This window comes from Triticum dicoccoides, chromosome 3A, assembly GCF_002162155.2.
Source record: "Triticum dicoccoides isolate Atlit2015 ecotype Zavitan chromosome 3A, WEW_v2.0, whole genome shotgun sequence".
Lineage (NCBI taxonomy): Eukaryota > Viridiplantae > Streptophyta > Magnoliopsida > Poales > Poaceae > Triticum > Triticum dicoccoides.
In genome coordinates, this window is record NC_041384.1 from 494,715,232 (window position 1) to 494,728,911 (window position 13,680).

A 13,680-nucleotide genomic window follows, 5' to 3' on the forward strand; every position below is an offset into this window, starting at 1 on the left:
GCTTGTAGAGATAGTTCAACTCTGGTGTAAAATTATTTATACTATGTTATAGTGCTTGTTCAACTCTAGTGTAAGATTATTCGAACTAGGTTATAGAGCTAGTTCAACTCTAGTGTAAAATTATTTGACCTAACATGTAGAGCTAGTTCAACTGTAGTGTAAAATTATTTGTACTAGGTTATAGATCTAGTTCAACTCTAGTGTAAAATTATTTGTACTAGGTTATAGAGCTAGTTCAACTCTAGTGTAAAATTATTTGTAATAGGTTATACAACTAGTTCAACTCTAGTGCAAAATTATTTGACATAGCTTGTAGAGCTAGTTCAACTCTAGTGTAAAATTATTTGTATTAGGTTATAGAGCTAGTTCTACTCTAGTGTAAAATTATTTAAACTAGCTTGTAGAGCTAGTTCAACACTAGTGTAAAACTATTTGAACTAGCTTGTAGGCTGTAGAGCTAGTTCAGCTCTAGTGTTAAATTACTTGAACTAGCTTGTAGAGCTAGTTCAACTTAGTGTAAAATTATTTGTACTAGGTTATACAACTAGTTAAACTCTAGTGTAAAATTATTTGATTAGCGTGTAGAGCTAGTTCAACTCTAGTGTAAAATTATTTGAACAAGCTTCTAGAGCTAGTTCAACTCTAGTGTAAAATTATTTGTACTATGTTATAGAGCTAGTTCAACTCCAGTGTAAAATTATTTAAACTAGCTTGTTGAGCTAGTTCAACACTATTGCAAAACTTTTTGAACTAGCCAGTAGAGCTAGTTCAACTCTAGTGTAAAATTATTTGCACTAGCTTGTAGAGCTCGTTCAACTCTGGTGTAAAATTCTTTGTACTAGGTTATAGTGATTGTTCATCTCTAGTGTAAAATTATTTGAACTAGGTTATAGAACTAGTTCAACTCTAGTGTAAAATTATTTGACCTAGCCTGTAGAGATAGTTCAACTCTAGTGTAAAATTATTTGTACTAGGTTAGAAAGCTAGTAAAATTATTTTACTAGGTTATAGAGCTAGTTCAACTCTAGTGTAAAATTGTTTGTACTGGGCTATAGAGCTAGTTCAACTCTAGTGTAAAATTATTTGTGCTAGGTAATAGAGCTAGTTCAACTCTAGTGTAAAATTCTTTGTACTAGGTTATAGAGCTAGTTCAACTCTAGTGTAAAATTATTTGACCTAGCCTGTAGAGCTAGTTCAACTCTAGTGTAAAATAATTTGTACTTGGTTATAGATCTAGTTCAACTCTAGTGTAAAATTATTTGTACTAGGTTATTGAGCTAGTTCAACTCTACGGTAAAATTATTTGTACTAGGTTATAGAGCTAGTTCAACTCTAGTGTAAAACTGTTTGAACTAGCCTATAGAGCTAGTTGAACTTAGTGTAAAATTATTTGAACTAGCTTGTAGAGCTAGTTCAGCTCTAGTGTAAAATTGTTTGTACTTGGTTATAGAGCTAGTTCAACTCTAGTGTAAAATTATTTGAAATAGCTTCTAGAGCTAGTTGAACTCTAGTGTAAAATTATTTGAACTAGCCTGTAGAGCTAGTTAAACTTTAGTGTAAAATTATTTGTACTAGGTTATAGAGGTATTTCAACTCTAGTGTAAAATTATTTGAACTAGCTTGTAGAGCTACTTCAACTCTAGTGTAAAATTATTTGTACTAGGTTATAGAGCTAGTTCAACTCTAGTGTAAAATTATTTGTACTAGGTTACAGAGCTAGTTCAACTCTAGGGTGAAATTATTTATACTAGCCTGTAGAGCTAGTTGAACACTAGCGTAAAATTATTTGAACAAGCTTGTAGAGCTAGTTCAACTCTAGTGTAAAATTATTTGTACTAGTTTATAGAGCTAGTTCAACTCTAGTGTAAAATTATTTGTGCTAGGTTATAGAGCTAGTTCAACTCTAGTGTAAAATTCTTTGTACTAGGTTATAGAGCTAGTTCAACTCTAGTGTAAAATTATTTGACCTAGCCTGTAGAGCTAGTTCAACTCTAGTGTAAAATAATTTGTACTGGTTATAGATCTAGTTCAACTCTCGTGTAAAATTATTTGTACTAGGTTATTGAGCTAGTTCAACTCTAGTGTAAAATTATTTGAACTAGCCTGTAAAGCTAGTTTAACTCTAGTGTAAAATTATTTGAACTAGGTTGTAGAGCTAGTTCAACTTTAATGTAAAATTATTTGTACTAGGTTATAGTGGTAGTACAACTCTAGTGTAAAATTATTAGTACTAGGTTATACAACTAGTTCGACTCTAGTGCAAAATTATTTGACATAGATTGTAGAGCTAGTTCAACTCTAGTGTAAAATTATTTGTACTAGGTTATAGAGCTAGTTTAACTCTAGTGTAAAATTATTTAAACTAGCTTGTGGAGCTAGTTCAACACTAGTGTAAAACTATTTGAACTAGCTTGTAGAGTTAGTTCAACTTAGTGTAAAATTATTTGTACTTGGTTATAGAGCTAGTTCATTTCTTGTGTAAACTTATTTGTACTAGGTTATAGAGCTAGTTAAACTCTAGTGTAAAATTATTTGATTAGCATGTAGAGCTAGTTCAACTCTTGTGCAATATTATTTGAACTAGTTTCTAGAGCTAGTTCAACTCTAGTGTAAAATTATTTGTACTATGTTATAGAGCTAGTTCAACTCCAGTGTAAAATTATTTAGACTGGCCTGTAGAGCTAGTTCAACTCTAGTGTAAAATTATTTGCACTAGCTTGTAGAGCTAGTTCAACTCTGGTGTAAAATTAATTATACTAGGTTATAGTGCTTATTCAACTCTTGTGTAAAATTATTTGAACTAGGTTATAGAGCTAGTTCAACTCTAGTGTAAAATTATTTGACCTAGGCTGTAGAGCTAGTTCAACTCTAGTGTAAAATTATTTGTACTAGGTTATAGATCAAGTTCAAAACTAGTGTAAAATTATTTGTACTAGGTTATAGAGCTAGTTCAACTCTACTGTAAAATTATTTGAACTAGCCTGTAGAGCTAGTTTAACTCTAGTGTAAAATTATTTGAACTAGCTTGTAGTGCTAGTTCTACTCTAGTGTAAAATTATTTGTACTAGGTTATAATGCTAGTTCAATTCTACTGTAAAATTATAAGTACTAGGTTATACAACTAGTTCGAGTCTAGTGCAAAATTATTTGACATAGCTTGTAGAGCTAGTTCAACTATAGTGTAAAATTATTTGTACTAGGTTATAGTGGTAGTCTAGTGTAAAATTATTAGTACTAGGTTATACGACTAGTTCGACTCTAGTGCAAAATTATTTGACATAGATTGTAGAGCTAGTTCAACTCTAGTGTAAAATTATTTGTACTGGGTTATAGAGCTAGTTCAACTCTAGTGTAAAATTATTTAAACTAGCTTGTATAGCTAGTTCAACACTAGTGTAAAACTATTTGAACTAGCTTGTAGGCTGTAGAGCTAATTCAACTCTAGTGTTAAATTATTTGAACTAGCTTGTAGAGCTAGTTCAACTTAGTGTAAAATTATTTGTACTAGGTTATAGAGCTAGTTCAACTCTAGTGTAAAATTCTTTGTACTAGGTTATAGAGCTAGTTCAACTCTAGTGTAAAATTATTTGACCTAGCCTGTAGAGCTACTTCAACTCTAGTGTAAAATAATTTGTACTAGGTTACAGATCTAGTTCAACTCTAGTGTAAAATTATTTGTACTAGGTTATAGAGCTAGTTCAACTCTAGTGTAAAATTCTTTGAACTAGCCTGTAAAGGTAGTTTAACTCTAGTGTAAAATTATTTGAACTAGCTTGTAGAGCTAGTTCAACTCTAGTGTACAATTATTTGTACTAGGTTATAGTGGTAGTACAACTCTAGTGTAAAATTATTAGTACTAGTTTATACAACTAGTTCGACTCTAGTGCAAAATTATTTGACATAGATTGTAGAGCTAGTTCAACTCTAGTGTAAAATTATTTGTACTGGGTTATAGAGCTAGTTCAAGTCTAGTATAAAATTATTTAAACTAGCTTGTAGATCTAGTTCAACACTAGTGTAAAACTATTTGAACTAGCTTGTAGGCTCTAGAGCTAGTTCAACTCTAGTGTTAAATTATTTGAACTAGCTTGTAGAGCTAGTTCAACATAGTGTAAAATTATTTGTACTAGGTTATAGAGCTAGTTCATTTCTTGTGTAAACTTATTTGTACTAGGTTATAGAGCTAGTTAAACTCTAGTGTGAAATTATTTGATTAGCGTGTAGAGCTACTTCAACTCTTGTGCAAAATTAATTGCACTAGTTTCTAGAGCTAGTTCAACTCTAGTGTAAAATTATTTGTACTATGTTATAGAGCTAGTTAGACTCTAGTGTAAAATTATTTAAACTAGCCTGTAGAGCTAGTTCAACTCTAGTGTAAAATTATTTGCACTAGCTTGTAGAGCTAGTTCAACTCTGGTGTAAAATTAATTGTACTAGGTTATAGTGCTTGTTCAACTCTAGTGTAAAATTATTTGAACTAGGTTATAGAGCTAGTTCAACTCTAGTGTAAAATTATTTGACCTAGCCTGTAGAGCTAGTTCAACTCTAGTGTAAAATTATTTGTACTAGGTTATAGATCAAGTTCAACTCTAGTGTAAAATTATTTGTACTAGGTTATAGAGCTAGTTCAACTCTAATGTAAAATTATATGAACTAGTCTGTAGAGCTAGTTTAACTCTAGTGTAAAATTATTTGAACTAGCTTGTAGTGCTAGTTCAACTCTAGTGTAAAATTATTTGTACTAGGTTATAATGCTAGTTCAACTCTAGTGTAAAATTATAAGTACTAGGTTATACAACTAGTTCGAGTCAAGTGCAAAATTATTTGACATAGCTTTTAGAGCTAGTTCAACTCTACTGTAAAATTATTTGTACTAGGTTATAGAGCTAGTTCAACTCTAGTGTAAAATTATTTAAATTAGCTTGTAGAGCTAGTTCAACACTAGTGTAAAACTATTTGAACTAGCTTGTAGGCTGTAGAGCTAGTTCAATTTAGTGTAAAATTATTTGTACTAGGTTATAGAGCTAGGTCAACTCTAGTGTAAAATTATTTGTACTAGGTTATAGAGCTAGTTCAACTCTAGTGCAAAATTATTTGTACTTGGTTATAGAGCTAGGCCAACTCTAGTGTAAAACTGTTTGAACTAGCCTATAGAGCTAGTTGAACTTAGTGTAAAATTATTTAAACTAGCTTGTAGTGCTAGTTCAGCTCTAGTGTAAAATTGTTTGTACTAGGTTATAGAGCTAGTTACACTCTAGTGTAAAATTATTTGAAATAGCTTCTAGAGCTAGTTCAACTCTAGTGTAAAATTATTTTAACTAGCTTGTAGAGCTAGTTCAACTCAATTGTAAAATTATTTCTACTAGGTTAGGGAGCTAGTTTAACTCTATTGTAAAATCATTTGAACTAGGCTGTAGAGCTAGTTCAACTTTAGTGTAAAATTATTTATACTAGGTTATAGAGCTATTTCAACTCTAGTGTAAAATTATTTGAACTAGCTTGTAGAGCTACTTCAACTCTAGTGTAACATGATTTGTACTAGATTATAGAGCTAGTTGAACACTAGTGTAAAATTATTTGACCAAGCTTGTAGAGCTAGTTCAACTCTAGTGTAAAATTATTTGTACTAGGTTATAGAGCTAGTTCAACTCTAGTGTAAAATTATTTAAACTAGCTTGTAGAGCTAGTTCAACAGTAGTGTAAAATTATTTGTATTAGGTTATAGAGCTGGTTCAACTCTAGTGTAAAATTATTTGTACTAGGTTATAGAGCTAGATCAACTCTACTGTGAAATAATTTGTACTAGGTTATAGAGCTAGTTCAACTCTAGTGTAAAATTATTTGTGCTAGGTTATAGAGCTAGTTCAACTCTAGTGTAAAATTCTTTGTACTAGGTTATAGAGTTAGTTCAACTCTAGTGTAAAATTATTTGAACTAGCATGTAGAACTAGTTTAACTCAAGAGTAAAATTGTTCAAACTAGCTTGTAGAACTAGTTCAACTCTAGTGTAATATTATTTGTACTAGGTTATAGAACTAGTTCAACTCTAGTGTAAAATTATTTGTACTAGGTTATACAACTAGTTCAACTCTAGTGCAAAATTATTTGACATAGTTTGTAGAGCTAGTTCAACTCTAGTGTAAAATTATTTGTACTAGGTTATAGAGCTAGTTCAACTCTAGTGTAAAATTATTTGAACTAGCTAGTAGATCTAGTTCAACACTAGTGTAAAACTATTTGAACTAGTTTGTAGTCTATAGAGCTAGTTCAACTCTAGTGTTAAATTATTTGAACTAGCTTGTAGAGCTAGTTCAACCTAGTGTAAAATTATTTCTACTAGGTTATAGACGTAGTTCATTTGCAGTGTAAAATTATTTGTACTAGGTTATACAGCTACTTAAACTCTAGTGTAAAATTATTTGAACTACCGTGTAGAGCTAGTTCAACTCTAGTGTAAAATTATTTGAACTGGCTTCTAGAGCTAGTTCAACTCTAGTGTAAAATTATTTGAACTAGCTTGTAGAGCTAGTTCAACTCTAATCTAAAACTATTTGTACTATGTTATAGATCTAGTCCAACTCTAGTGTAAAATTATTTAAACTAGCTTGTTGAGCTAGTTCAGCACTAGTGCAAAACTATTTGCACTAGCCTGTAGAGCTAGTTCAACTCTAGTGTAAAATTATTTGCACTAGGTTGTACAGCTAGTTCAACTCTGGTGTAAAATTATTTGTACTAGGTTATAGTGCTTGTTCAACTCTATTGTAAAATTAGTTGAACTAGGTTATAGTGCCAGTTCAACTCTAGTGTAAAATTATTTGACCTAGCCTATAGACCTAGTTCACCTTTAGTTTTAAATTATTTGTACTAGGTTATAGATATAGTTCAACTCTAGTGTAAAATTATTCGTACTAGGTTACAGAGCTAGTTTAACTCTAGTGTAAAATTATTTGTACTAGGTTATAGAGCTAGTTCAACTCTAGTGTAAAATTATTTGTACTGAGCTAGTTCAACTCTATTGTAAACTTATTTGTGCTAGCCTGTAGAGCTAGTTCAACTTTAGTGTAAAATTATTTGTACTATATTATAGAGCTAGTTCAACTCCAGTGTAAAATTATTTGAACTAGCCTGTAGAGCTAGTTCAACTCTAGTGTAAAATTATTTGTACTAGGTTATAGAACTAGTTCAACTCTAGTGTAAAATTATTTGTACTAGGTTATACAACTAGTTCAACTCTAGTGCAAAATTATTTGACACAGCTTGTAGAGCTAGTTCAACTCTAGTATAAAATTATTTGTACTAGGTTATAGAGCTAGTTCAACTCTAGTGTAAAATTATTTGAACTAGATTGTAGATCTAGTTCAACACTAGTGTAAAACTATTTGAACTAGCTTGTGGTATATGGAGCTAGTTCAACTCTAGTGTTAAATTATTTGAACTAGCTTGTAGTGCTAGTTCAACTCTAGTGTAAAATTATTTGTACTAGGTTATAATGCTAGTTCAACTCTAGTGTAAAATTATAATTACTAGGTTATACAACTAGTTCGAGTCTAGTGCAAAATTATTTGACATAGCTTGTATAGCTAGTTCAACTCTACTGTAAAATTATTTGTACTAGGTTATAGAGCTAGTTCAACTCTAGTGTAAAATTATTTAAACTATCTTGTAGAGCTAGTTCAACACTAGTGTAAAACTATTTGAACTAGCTTGTAGGCTGTAGAGCTAGTTCAACTCTAGTGCTAAATTATTTGAACTAGCTTGTAGAGCTAGTTCAATTTAGTGTAAAATTATTTGTACTAGGTTATAGAGCTAGGGCAACTCTAGTGTAAAACTGTTTGAACTAGCCTATAGAGCTAGTTGAACTTAGTGTAAAATTATTTGAACTAGCTTGTAGAGCTAGTTCAATTCTAGTGTAAAATTGTTTGTACTAGGTTATAGAGCTAGTTACACTAGTGTAAAATTATTTGAAATAGCTTTTAGAGCTAGTTCAACTCTAGTGTAAAATTATTTGAACTAGCTTGTAGAGCTAGTTCAACTCAATTGTAAAATTATTTCTACTAGGTTAGGGAGCTAGTTCAACTCTAGTGTAAAATCATTTGAACTAGGCTGTAGAGCTAGTTCAACTTTAGAGTAAAATTATTTATACTAGGTTATAGAGCTATTTCAACTCTAGTGTAAAATTATTTGAACTAGCTTGTAGAGCTACTTCAACTCTAGTGTAAAATTATTTGTACTAGTTTATAGAGCTAGTTGAACACTAGTGTAAAATTATCTGACCAAGCTTGTAGAGCTAGTTCAACTCTAGTGTAAAATTATTTGTACTAGGTTATAGAGCTAGTTCAACTCTAGTGTAAAATTATTTAAACTAGCTTGTAGAGCTAGTTGAACACTAGTGTAAAATTATTTGTATTAGGTTATAGAGCTGGTTCAACTCTAGTGTAAAATTATTTGTACTACGTTATAGAGCTAGATCAACTCTAGTGTGAAATGATTTGTACTAGGTTATAGACCTAGTTCAACTCTAGTGTAAAATTATTTGTGCTAGGTTATAGAGGTAGTTCAACTCTAGTGTAAAATTCTTTGTACTAGGTTATAGAGCTAGTTCAACTCTAGTGTAAAATTATTTGAACTAGTCTGTAGAACTAGTTTAACTCTAGAGTAAAATTGTTTGAACTAGCTTGTAGAACTAGTTCAACTCTAGTGTAAAATTATTTATACTAGGTTATAGAACTAGTTCAACTCTAGTGTAAAATTATTTGTACTAGGTTATAAAACTAGTTCAACTCTAGTGCAAAATTATTTGACATAGTTTGTAGAGCTAGTTCAACTCTAGTGTAAAATTATTTGTACTAGGTTATAGAGCTAGTTCAACTCTAGTGTAAAATTATTTGAACTAGCTTGTAGATCTAGTTCAACACTAGTGTAAAACTATTTGAACTAGCTTGTAGTCTATAGAGCTAGTTCAACTCTAGTGTTAAATTATTTGAACTAGCTTGTAGAGCTAGTTCAACCTAGTGTAAAATTATTTGTACTAGGTTATAGACCTAGTTCATTTCTAGTGTAAAATTATTTGTACTAGGTTATACAGCTACTTAAACTCTAGTGTAAAATTATTTGAACTACCGTGTAGAGCTAGTTCAACTCTAGTGTAAAATTATTTGAACTAGCTTCTAGAGCTAGTTCAGCTCTAGTGTAAAATTATTTGTTCTAGGTTATAGAGCTAGTTCAACTCTAGTGTAAAAGTCTTTGTACTAGGTTATAGAGCTAGTTCAACTCTAGTGTAAAATTATTTGAACTAGCGTGTAGAGCTAGTTCAACTCTACTGTAAAATTATTTGAACTAGGTTCTACAGCTAGTTCAACTCTAGTAAAAAATTATTTGTACAATGTTATAGAGCTAGTTCAACTCTAGTGTAAAATTATTTAAACTAGCTTGTTGAGCTTGTTGAACACTAGTGCAAAACTATTTGAACTAGCCTGTAGAGCTAGTTCAACTCTAGTGTAAAATTATTTCCACTAGCTTGTAGAGCTAGTTCAACTTTGGTGTCAAATTATTTGTACTAGGTTATAGTGCTTGTTCAAATATAATGTAAAATTATTTGAACTAGGTTATGGAGCTAGTTCAACTCTAGTGTAAAATTATTTGTACTAGGTTATAGATCTAGTTCAACTCTAGTGTAAAATTATTTGTACTAGGTTATAGATCTAGTTCAACTCTAGTGTAGAATTATTTGTACTAGGTTATACAAATAGTTCAACTCTAGTGCAAAATTATTTGACATAGCTTGTAGAGCTTGTTCAACTCTAGTGTAAAATTATTTGTACTAGGTTATAGAGCTGGTTCAACTCTAGTGTAAAATTATTTAAACGAGCTTGTAGAGCTAGTTCAACACTAGTGTAAAACTATTTGAACTAGTTTGTAGGCTGTAGAGCTAGTTCAACTCTAGTGTAAAATTATTTGTACTAGGTTATAGAGCTAGTTCAACTCTAGTGTAAAATTATTTAAACTAGCTTATAGAGCTAGTTCAAGACTAGTGTAAAACTATGTAGGCTGTAGAGCTAGTTCAACTCTAGTGTTAAATTATTTGAACTAGCTTGTAGAGCTACTTCAACTTAGTGTAAAATTATTTGTACAAGGTTATAGAGCTAGTTCATTTCTTGTGTAAAATAATTTGTACTAGGTTATACAACTAGTTAAACTCTAGTGTAAAATTATTTGATTAGCATTTAGAGCTAGTTCAACTCTAGTGTAAAATTTTGTGAACTAGCTTCTAGAGCTAGTTCAACTCTAGTGTCAAATTATTTGTACTATCTTATTGAGCTAGTTCAACTCTAGTGTAAAATTATTTAAACTAGCTTGTTGAGCTAGTTCAACACTAGTGCAAAACTTTTTGAACTAGCCTACAGAGCTAGTTCAACTCTAGTGTAAAATTATTTGCACTAGCTTGTAGAGATAGTTCAACTCTGGTGTAAAATTATTTATACTAGGTTATAGTGCTAGTTCAACTCTAGTGCAAAATTATTTGACGTAGCATGTAGAGCTAGTTCAACTCTAGTGTAAAATTATTTGTACTAGGTTATAGATCTAGTTCAACTCTAGTGTAAAATTATTTGTACTAGGTTATAGAGCTAGTTCAACTCTAGTGTAAAATTATTTTTACTAGGTTATACAACTAGTTCAATTCTAGTGGCAAATTATTTTACATAGCTTGTAGAGCTAGTTCAACTCTAGTTAAAATTATTTGTAATAGGTTATAGAGCTAGTTCAACTCTAGTGTAAAATTATTTAAACTAGCTTGTAGAGCTAGTTCAACACTAGTGTAAAACTATTTGAACTAGCTTGTAGGCTGTAGAGCTAGTTCAACTCTAGTGTTAAATTATTTGAACTAGCTTGTAGAGCTAGTTCAACTTAGTGTAAAATTATTTGTACTAGGTTATAGATATAGTTCAACTCTAGTGTAAAATTATTCGTACTAGGTTATAGAGCTAGTTCATTTCTAGTGTAAAATTATTTGTACTAGGTTATAGAGCTAGTTCAACTCTAGTGTAAAAGTATTTGTACTGAGCTAGTTCAACTCTATTGTAAAATTATTTGTGCTAGCCTATAGAGCTAGTTCAACTTTAGTGTAAAATTATTTGTACTAGGTTATAAAGCTAGTTCAACTCTAGGGTAAAATTATTTGAACCAGCCTGTAGAGCTACTTCAACTCTAGTGTAAAATTATTTGTAATAGGTAATAGCGCTAGTTCAACTCTATTGTAAAATTATTTGTACTAGGTTATAGAGCTAGTTCAACTCTAGTGTAAAATTATTTGTACTGAGCTAGTTCAACTCTATTGTAAACTTATTTGTGCTAGCCTGTAGAGCTAGTTCAACTTTAGTGTAAAATTATTTGTTCTAGATTATAGAGCTAGTTCAACTCTAGTGTTAAATTATTTGAACTAGCTTGTAGAGCTAGTTCAACATAGTGTAAAATTATTTGTACTAGGTTATAGATCTAGTTCAACTCTAGTGTAAAATTATTCGTACTAGGTTATAGAGCTAGTTCAATTCTAGTGTAAGCTAGTTCAACTCTAGTGTAAATTATTTGTACTAAGCTAGTTCAACTCTATTGTAAAATTATTTGTGCTAGCCTATAGAACTAGTTCAACTTTAGTGTAAAATTATTTGTACTAGGTTATAAAGCTAGTTCAACCCTAGGGTAAAATTATTTGAACCAGCCTGTAGAGCTACTTCAACTCTAGTGTAAAATTATTTGTAATAGGTAATAGCGCTAGTTCAACTCTATTGTAAAATTATTTGTACTAGGTTATAGAGCTAGTTCAACTATAGTGTAAAATTATTTAAACTTGCTTGTAGAGCTAGTTGAACACTAATGTAAACCTATTTGAACTAGCTTGTAGAGCTAGTCCAACTCTAGTGTAAAATTATTTGAACTAGCCTGTAGAGCTAGTTTAACTCTAGTGTAAAATTATTTCAATTAGCTTGTAGAGCTAGTTCAACTCTAGTGTAAAATTATTTGTATTAGGTTATAGAGCTTGTTCAACTATTTGTACAGGGTTATAGAGCTAGTTCAACTCTAGTGTAAAATTATTTGTACTGGGTTATAGTGCTAGTTCAACTCTATTGTAAAATTATTAGTACTAGGTTATACAACTAGTTCGACTCTAGTGCAAAATTATTTGAACTAGCGGGTAGAGCTAGTTCAACTCTAGTGTAAAATTGTTTGCACTTGCTTCTAGAGCTAGTTCAACTCTAGTGTAAAATTGTTTGTACAATGTTATAGAGCTAGTTCAACTCTAGTGTATAATTATTTAAAATAGCTTGTTGAGATAGTTCAACACTAGTGCAAAGCTAATTGAACTAGCCTGTAGAGCTAGTTCAACTCTAGTGTAAAATTATTTGCACTAGCTTGTAGAGCTAGTTCAACTTTGGTGTCAAATTATTTGTACTAGGTTATAGTGCTTGTTCAACTCTAGTGTAAAATTATTTGATCTAGGTTATAGAGCTAGTTCAACTCTAGTGTAAAATTATTTGACCTAGCCTGTAGAGCTAGTTCAACTCTAGTGTAAAATAATTTGTACTAGGTTATAGATCAGGTTCAACTCTAGTGTAAAATTATTTGTACTAGGTTATATAGCTAGTTCAACTCTAGTGTAAAATTATTTGTACTAGGTTATACAACTAGTTCAACTCTGGTGCAAATTTATTTGACATAGCTTGTAGAGCTAGTTCAAATCTAGTGTAAAATTATTTGTATTAGGTTATAGAGCTAGTTCAACTCTAGTGTAAAATTATTTAAACTAGCTTGTAGAGCTAGTTCAACACTAGTGTAAAACTATTTGAACTAGCTTGTAGGTTGTAGAGCTAGTTCAACTCTAGTGTTAAATTATTTGAACTAGTTTGTAGAGCTAGTTCAACTTAGTGTAAAATTATTTGTACTAGGTTATAGAGCTAGTTCAATTCTTGTGTAAAATTATTTGTACTAGGTTATACAACTAGTTAAACTCTAGTGTAATATTATTTGATTAGCATGTAGAGCTAGTTCAACTCTAGTGTAAAATTATTTGAACTAGCTTCTAGAGCTAGTTCAACTCTAGTGTAAAATTATTTGTACTATGTTATAGAGCTAGTTCAACTCTAGTGTAAAATTATTTAAACTAGCTTGTTGAGCTAGTTCAACACTATTGCAAAACTTTTTGAACTAGCCTGTAGAGCTCGTTCAACTCTAGTGAAAAATTATTTGCACTGGCTTGTAGAGCTCGTTCAACTCTGGTGTAAAATTATTTGTTCTAGGTTATAGTGATTGTTCAACTCTAGTGTAAAATTATTTGAACTAGGTTATAAAACTAGTTCAACTCTAGTGTAAAATAATTTGACCTAGCCTCTAGAGATAGTTCAACTCTAGTGTAAAATTATTTGTACTAGGTTATAGATCTAGTTCAACTCGAGTGTAAAGTTATTTGTACTAGGTTATAGAGCTAGTAAAATTATTGTACTAGGTTATAGAGCTAGTTCAACTCTAGTGTTAAATTATTTGTACTGGGTTATATAGCTAGTTCAACTCTAGTGTAAAATTATTTGTGCTAGGTTATAGAGCTAGTTCAACTCTAGTGTAAAATTCTTTGTACTAGGTTAGAGAGCTAGTTCAACTCTAGTGTAAAATTATTTGAACTAGCCTGTA